This window comes from Meleagris gallopavo, chromosome 8, assembly GCF_000146605.3.
Source record: "Meleagris gallopavo isolate NT-WF06-2002-E0010 breed Aviagen turkey brand Nicholas breeding stock chromosome 8, Turkey_5.1, whole genome shotgun sequence".
NCBI classification, from domain to species: Eukaryota; Metazoa; Chordata; class Aves; order Galliformes; family Phasianidae; genus Meleagris; species Meleagris gallopavo.
The window spans coordinates 26,318,214-26,327,421 of NC_015018.2; positions in this window are offsets into that span (position 1 = coordinate 26,318,214).

Consider the following 9,208-nt stretch of genomic DNA (forward strand, 5'->3'; position numbering starts at 1 on the left):
TGCTTTGGTAGTAACTGAAATTACTGTTTCATGAATAAAATATTTCTGGTGGGATTTGCATTTCTATATTGGCTGAAGATACTGTGTTGAATGTTTTATTAACCAGCCCAGTGCAACTGTCAGCCTATTAAAGAGATCCAATGGACCCTGTTTAGCTAAATAAACTAAATAAATCCAATTCGTCAAATTGTGTTCCTGGCTGTTTATTTTCCATTCTTTTGATGTACAGTTTATTTTAAGTTAAAGCCACACAGTTTTAAAAATTAATGGGAAAACAGAATTTAGTGTTTGAAACATGAGGAGACTAATTGCCATGGTCAAAAATAGCTTTCCTTTATGGTGAAGTTGCAGTCTGGTAAATGGTGAACTTTTTATTGTTGACTCATTAGTTGTCCCGTGTTAAGAATTACTTTGGCAAATGTATGGCTAATGGCTTTTTATTTATTTATTTTTTTTGCCTGCATGCTAAGTTGTGTTGCTGTCATGAAATGAAACTTGAAGTACTGGCAATGCAGTTAAAAGTAGCTATTTCTGCCTAACTTCAAGAGGTTTGTGCTTCATCTTGATAGTTTCTCAATCAGAATTCAAGGGGAAATTTTTATATCATCGTTACATATTAAACGCTTGTTGAATTTCCTATTGCATCATAAGCATATATTAGAGTATGAAAAAATCTCTTTGCATAACTGAATATATTCTGTGTTGGATCGTCAAACAGTTGTCAAACATTACAAGTGGTAGCATTCATTCTATTCTGCTAGTACAAATAATATTTTAGTTACCTTGGTTTTTGCTGAGAACCTTTGCCAAAGAATAGCAGGAGATTTATGGTAGCACATAGTAAAAATTCTTCTGTGCCAGAGAATAATACTTGTAATTGCAAATGGATTCTGAATTTGTTAATAAGCAAGATGAAGAACATGACAGGTATATTTTCCCTTTCTTTTCTGATGACTTGGTGTGCTGCTTTAGTAATGTTTTGTGCTAACTTTTGTTTGACGAGAAGTGGTCAAGTATGTGTTGCGTAGTTTTTTTCTGATAATTTTAGGTTTCCAAAAGCAGAATACTAAGTTTAATGTGATAAAAGCATGTTAGTTAAATTGCTCTTTTTTGTTGCTGTTTTTGTTTTTCTCTCAAGAAATCTACTATAGTTAATTAAAAAGCCTTTGAGAAGACTTAACACATAAGTATGAACTTTGTTGTGGCAGGGATTCTTAGGGAGAATCAACACAATCATTTCATTCCACTTTTTTTATTTTTTTCCTGCAACTTACAGCTGAATTTAACTGAAATTGTGATTTTTTTTACTGCCACCTCTCCTCCAAACTCTAATCCAAGAACAAAGTAGATGTTTATACTAATGCTTTCAGTGTTCAATACTGCTGTTTCCTTATGTAGGTAGACCTTCATTTGTCCTGAAAAATATTGAATTTCTTATTTATGTTTTAATATTTACAAGTTGCAGATATATAAAATGTGATCTAATAACCAAGATGCATGATGTTTTCTCATCATTCCCATTTTGTGCTATACATTGATTCTTTTTAACATACTGGTGGAAAGCACAGAAGAAACTTTATGGCTCTTTAAAATTGGCTTATACAGGTAAATGGAAATGGAGTTTGACAACAGTGGAGATGCTGCCTAATCTCTGACATGAGGTTTGGTGAGGAAGAAATATAAAGGAAGAAATGCAGCTGGAAATAGGATTGAATGAGTTTTTCCTTTTCTAATGCTCTTTACTATGTGAAACATATGGAAGAAGTGTGAATATCTCTGTTCTTTTGTTTATAATTTTTTATTTGTACTCTGCAATCATTTAGTTGTCAGTCCCAAGTACAGTTTCCCTTTGCAAGCTGCTGTACAAACCACACAATAAGTAGTCCTTGGCCACAAGATCTGTTTAAGCTTACTGTTCTTGTATAGTTGTAGAAGAAATCCCTGCAAAGGCTACTTCAGAGTAAGTTGCAAATTTGACAATATAATGCTTGTTTGTAACAGGGGAGTCAAATATAGCACCATTCCTACTTTTCATCCAGTTTTTATAGACTGCCATAATGGTGCCAGTTCTAGGAAAATATTTGGTGATATTTTGTAAATATTTGCCAGTATTTAATAATTACTAGAGAGGTTTCATTCCTTAAAGATTAGATCAATGAAAATTAAAGTAGTAAGAGCAAATAGTAAAAAGGAATATAATAGGTGAATTCTGGGGACAGTAATAGAATATTTTTCTTGCTCTGGTACAATTTAACCATTTCTGTGTTTTATGAGGGGGGGGAGCTTTTTACTAACTATTTGGTGCTTGGTGCATAAGAAGAGGAAACTAGGGAGTGTGATAGGGGCTCTGCATATTTCCTATTGGATGGCATGTCCAACAAGTCCTTAGTTTTTTTCTAGAGAAGTTAAGACTAAAATGAAAAAGGCATAGCATTTGCCAGCTTACCCCTCTGCTCAGCATGGTAACATGTTGGATAGATCTTGGAAAGAGCATGTGTTCAACAGAGACTCATGTGAAGTCTGGGAGATTGAAGGAAAAGCTCGTGTTGTTTTTTCTTGGTCTTGGACTGGACCTTAGATAGCAAGTGGCCCTATGTGATAAAGCTAGTTTTCCACTGGTTCATGAGTGAAAGGGCTTTGAGCCATTATTAAACCAAATTGTATCCTTTGCTGCGGCCTATCACCGTCTTAGAAAAAAGTATTATTTAATATTTTGTGTAGGAGTAGTGGTATGGATACCAAACCAAATTCTTTATTCGGAATTTGAAAAGCAACCTATAAATTTCATAATGATGGCTGGTATTTTAGCACGTGTATTGCAGGTTTTTGACACAGGCACCACTATTTTGTAGATTACCTCGAACAAGAGGATTTCTTATCTGCAAGTACAGCTCTTTGGCATCTGATACTGAGCATTAAATAAATAGAACTGTGCAAATAACTGAGTTGGTGTGTTGATGTGTTTCTTTTAATTATTTTTGTATATTTTGTTTAAGACGTGTAGGTTAGTTTTATTATTGATTGTCCTATTTGCATCTGTCTTTGAAACCACAGGTTTTCTTTTTTAGTATGATTATTTTCGGCATCCTTTAAAAAAATAAACTGAGAACTATTTATTCTGAAGTAGAGGGTTTGTGAGTAAAATTACTAGCAGTAAATGGTCTTAGCTGTAATTTTTTTATTAAATAATTAATTAATTTGTAATCAAGCTGTGTTTTTTATATTGTTCTGTAATTCAGTGTTACACCCATGAGTGACAGTATGATTTCTTCTTTCTGCCTTATCTAGAGGAGAAATCAGACTCTATCATTCACTTATATAAGCTTCCCACAAAGTTAGTTCAGTCACCTAAATCAAACTAAAAAGTTAGAGAAAGGTCAGGATTAAGTTAGAGGTTGCTAACCTGAATCTCTTCCCTAGCCTTTTTAAGCCCTTAGTGCTCCTTTTGTCTTTTCCTCACCTTCTATCACATTGTCCTCCTGTTAGATCTTTATTTCAGTTGAAGGCACCTGGGCTGCGTCTTTCTTCCTACCAATACTTGGAGTCAGTTTCAAACACATTGTTAAGGTCCCCTTTTTCCATTCATGGCCTACACATACTGTGTTCAGCAGTGCAAAGCAGTGGCTCAGCATTTGTAGCCTGTAAAGATCTTGGTTTAAAATGCATGAACTTTAGAATGAGCGTAAGGAAAATTTGTTCCTCTCCCTCCCCACTTTGATGGTTCATTTTCTGCTTCTCATTTTGGGACAAACTTAAAGAGTTCTTACTTCTAATTCATAGCTAGAAAGTATTCTGTTGCTAATGTCACTCGCTGAGTTTCCTCCTCTTGCAAACTAATACCAAATTGCAAGGCATTTTGTATGTTTAAAAATGTCTTAGCTGGGACCTTTTCACCTACACAGGCTTCTCGTGCAGTCGTTTTTGGTTTGGCAGTGCTACGATTTTGAAATTTGCATCAATTCGTGCACATGAGCATGAGTAGGGTTGCTTTTTAAGGGGGAAATTCCTTGAAAATTCCATTTTGGGAGTGCACCAAACATGCTTCAAGCCCTAATGGGGAGTCTAAACTGAAGATTGCAGTTTCAGGGTGCTTTGAACTGTGTGTGAAGTGAGATTCTTTCGCAAACAACTAAGATCTGTTCTGCAAGAAATATGAAATCACGTAGCGTTCAGATACTGTTGTAGAAAAACACCAAGATGTTATCTGTTCTGATGTAGTTAGATGTATCATTTTGGAGCAAGAGTATCTTTTGAGGTCTTCCCTTCTCTTTTGAAGGATTTGAGGCCTCTGCAAATTTTCATTCCCCTTCTCTTACAAGAGATTTCAATTTACAATTTCAAACAAAGGAAACCAAGGAACAAACTCTTAAAGCCTAAAATCTTGTTATTAGTACATTTGGACTGCTTCCATTTTGGGGAATTGTCTTTTCAAATACTATGGAAAAATAACTTATGATGGTTCATGTGTCAGTTCTTTCACCTACTAATTATCTGAACAAAAAATAAAGCTTCAAGTTTTCATTAGATGCGATGCATTTAAAAAATCTTCAGCATTGTATTTATGCTATTAACTAATGATTAACGGCTGATATTTAATGATATTACATATCTAAGTCTTCAAATTTACTCACTGTGTTTTTTAATTTCAGTGCAAAAGTGATATGACTTCAGTGAAAATCCTGTTACTTAAGCAATAGGAAGTCCAATCCAGTTCTTGGAAGTGTTCATCATGTCTGGTGTACTCTTAAGAAATCATTATTCTTTCCCCTGCTACTTAAGAGAGTAGTTAAGAAACTATGGCATGCAATAGATCTTGATGGCCTTATTATCAAATCAGAGTATCAGCTTGGTTATATAATAATCAAGTTCTTCTATATGTCATGCTGAGGTGTACGCTAGGTCTTTGCTGAAGAAAAAGAAGTCATGTTCTAACAAGGAGATATGTTGTCAGTGACCAGCCCATTCTCTGTTTCCCCTCATATCTTTAAGCTCTGTTATACCTTTGGTTATAATTTGGCATGGATTTGACTTGGACTGGAGTTCTTGAACTAATCCTTGCAACATTATTCTTGCTTTCAGATAAATGTGTATATATATATATATATTTTTTTTTTCCTGTAGATAGAGATCCTGCAAACTGGCTGGAATGCCTCATGGATGAGTTGTTTGGCTGTATGGTGGTAGAAAATTCTTGAAATCCAGCCATACTGCCCAGTGTTACGTTTCTTAGGGGCAGTATCTAGAAGGGAGTTGAGAATAGGTTGTCCTTCTGTAATTATAAATAAAAAAAGGAGACATATGATAATAGCATTTCTCTTGAGGCAATTAAGTCAAATGCCTACTATGGAAAGTGAAAACGAATGTATTGCTTTGCTCCACTGTGAAGTTGTACTGAAAGTTTGTTGTGCCTTATATTTTAACTTGTATGCAGGTTTTGTGTATTTTTTGTACTTTTTAGATCACTTCAGAAGAACTCCTCCTTGGTGTATGTTTAAATACAGATGAACAAGTTTGTATTTGTGTTTTTTGTTGGTTTTGTTTTGTATTTAAAAGGAAACAAAGACCTGTCCCCTGCCCCAGACAGTCAGAATGGAATTCAGATTCTCCAAGAGTGAAAATGTCTGTACACTTCGCTCTTGGATGTCACTTCAGAAATAGCCATATGAAGAAAAATGTATGATTCACTTATTGACAGAGAAAAGCCAATAAAGCCAATTTGATTCAGAAAGCTGAGAAACATTTTAATAACTTTTTTGACGTTTTTGTGTAGTCCTTATTTACCTTATCAATAGTTATGGTGACATATGATTGTCAACTTTTTATATTAAACCAAACTAATAAATTAAACATGTTGTGTTTATACCTGATGAAAGCTGACGTTTTGGAAAGGTGTTAAAATATACTGACAGGTCTTGTTCATAAACTCCTTTGGTATAAATATGTAGATGACATCTTTAGATATTGTTTGTACACAGGCTGATAGGCAGGAAACGTTGACAACGTAACAAATGCAAATGTCAACCCCACAATTTAACCTTTCTGTGTAGGAAAAGATGTTAGTTTTAAGTTACATGTATCTTTTAACTTTATTTTCAAAGTTTTTTTTTTGAGCCTGTTATCACTGCTGTTTCATGTGCCACTGGAAGTAATGCTGCAATAAGAAAGATTTGCACTTAAGAGCTTTTCTCTGTAGTGTTCCTACTTAAATGACTGCGGCTGAGAGGGTTGTTTTTTCTCCTACTTCTTTTTATTTTTCATGTTCGCCTAATATCTTCTGAATCTCCCTGTAACTTCACCTGCTTGTGCCTCACTTGCCAATGGCTCAGGGCTTGAAAGGGCAAATCCAGGGCAGTAAAGCAGTAATACTATTTTTTAAAACGTTAGAGACATTTACTGTTCAGATTGCTTCGTATACAAAATGTTTCTGATGCGGCCTCCTTGGTGGTGACATAGATCCCTGTGTGCTCCATGTTTGACTATTTCTGCAGCCTCCACAAGCTGCGTTGAGTACCATGTCTTGCAGAAAGTTACCCACTTTCTGCTCGTCGGGGCTCTGAGGGCACCAATAACACTCAGTGGCCTTCAGCAGTCTCCCCCCACCTCGTTGGTGGCCCAGGTCCCCATTTAGCCCCTTGGCCATCAGCCCTGTTCCAGTTATGATGGAGGACACTGCTCTACAGTTTCCTGCGGCCTGGCTCATCCCTGAGTCCCACTGAAGTGCGTAGACCGTCTCCCATTTTAGTGTTGTGAGAGGCTTGAAGTGAGAGAAAACACGTTATCCGCTTTCTGTAACTCTGGCTTTTTGCTCTATGTCTTGATGGCTAATTTCACAACTAAGATGAACTTTTCCATATGGTTCTCACTACTTCTTCAGGCAGATCTTCCTTTATGACTTTTAGAAAGAAACTGATGGATTGAAATGTGCTGGTAGATATTTTGTAGTGTTTCAACCAGCTCTCGAGTTGGAATCGCCAGCAATGAGGAATTCAGACTGGTTCAAATATAGGCTCTGTAATAGCTAAGGATGTATCTGTAGCTCAGCGATGATTCCTTGCACCTTGTTGAATGTGCTGTGCAGTACATGCACCAGACAGAGAGGTTAAGCAGAAGCTTGGGAAGCAGAGGTTGGTGTTAATTTGTTCCTGACACTGAACAGTTGGAAAAGCTGTTGCTGCTGTGGCAGGGATTGCAATTTGCTACATTTTACTAGTGGTGGTGGAAGTTACCACAGACTTTGTTGTTGTTTCCTTGTTTTCAATGAGTTAAGGGATATTCACAGTCACAATTGGACCTCTGTGTTATGAACAAAAACAAAACTATATCAACAATTTTGGTGTTCTAAGAGTGCCTACAGAGGAAGTTAATGAAACTCAAAGTAATGGGAAGGTGGTGCAGGCATATAAAATTTAATAGATTTGGAAGGCTTCAGGTGTATTAAAAATAACTCTTTTCCAGAATAATTAACTACTTTAACTTTGTGTTGAATCAATCAGCCAATTAATGCAGTCCAGTGTTGTACTGTGGAAACTTTAGTAGCATGTTAATGAACACCAGCCTTTTGAGCAGAAATATTTCTGCAGTTAGAGCGACTTATGTATTACTTAAAGGTAGCTCACAAGACATTTTTCTGCTGTATATTATTTTCTTTATGTAAGTTAGATGGACAGATTTGGGATGTACATCTGTGATACTGAATAATTGACAGAAAACCCTCTGGTATTTGACTGTCCAAAGAACATGAAAGGTATACTTTACTTTGCAGCAATCTTATTCTGTCAGATGTTTGCATTGACTTTTTGAAACAGTTGGAGAAAATTGATAAGACTTAATGTAAATGAAACTGTTATATTTGATACTTACCTCCTGTTACCTCCCTGTGATACTAAGCAGTTCCCAATCGTGCAGTAAGCATGTTTTGCATGGTTCTTATTCAGAATGTTTCCCTGGGGAAATCGCTGAACATTGTGGGACAAAGCCCTTTCATGTTTAACTACCACTAACTTAGTTTCCTGAGTTATCTGACTAGGTGGGTTCATTTAATCCACTTCCTTTATATTGTCTATAAATTGCCACCTTCTATCAGTAGAACTGAACATTTTGTTCTGAAAAAAAAAACAAACAAACCATCTTTCATTTCTAAACGATTATTTTAGAAACATAGTTTTGAGATTCCCCATAACTCTTGCAGAATCTGGACAGCAGAGCTACTGAGTACTTCTGAAAATTGCCATTAATTAGCATCTTGGTTCCTCAGTTTTATTTAGTGGCTTTTCTGCTCAGTGAATGCCAGCTTCCTTTTCCTCCCTTAGGTTTTGTTGTTGTTATGCATTTCCTTCTTAACAGAATGTTTGTTTAGGTAAATGTAAATGCAGTGAGTTTTGTGAACGTTACTCACTGGGGAAATAGAAATGAAATTTTAAAGTATCATTAGGAATGCAAACAATAAATTCTTTCATTTGCTGTAGGCGTCTTTAGGTTGGAATGACTAGAAAAGGTTCTGGTTAATTAGAAGTAATTTGTTAGAAACCTGAATCTTTTTTTTTTTATTTCCTAGATTAAAACTCAGTTCCCAGCTGGATGCTTATAAGTGCAGGAAATGTAATTGTGAGATGATTAATTGCAAAAAGATGGATAATTGGAGTTCATATGATATGTCAAATATGGCTAAACCGAAAGGTTTTCTGCACGTTGAAAGAAATTGGCTGAAATCTAAATTGCAGAGTATTAAGCAAGGAGTGTTTTTAGAGATTAATAATCACAGGTTGCTGCAGAAGGACTGGGCAGAGCTTGGCTGTGAACAGCTATACTCTCCCAGCCCTTTCCTCTTACTTCAGTTTATAATTAGTGAGGTTTTGGTTTTGTCCTCTTGCCTTTATTTCTGTTATGTGAATTGGAGATTAGGAAGCACAGTAAACATCTTACATCTAACACCAATGCTTAGAGACAAAGATATCTCCTCCTCTCCATTACAAGGGGCTCAGCCTTCTGTAGGATGACAGCTGAACAGTCCTAGTGGACTCATGAATTTGAGTGGCTTGCCTCACAGTCTGAGTGCTTTTTTTTCTACATATGTGTTTAGTATTTGTAACATTTGCTTTGAGTCCATTTTGTTTGGTTTTTTTTTTTTTTACTGTATTGTAGTAATAATTCAAAAGGTGATACATGCAGTATAAACTACATTTTGCTTTCATTATCCCTCAGATACTTA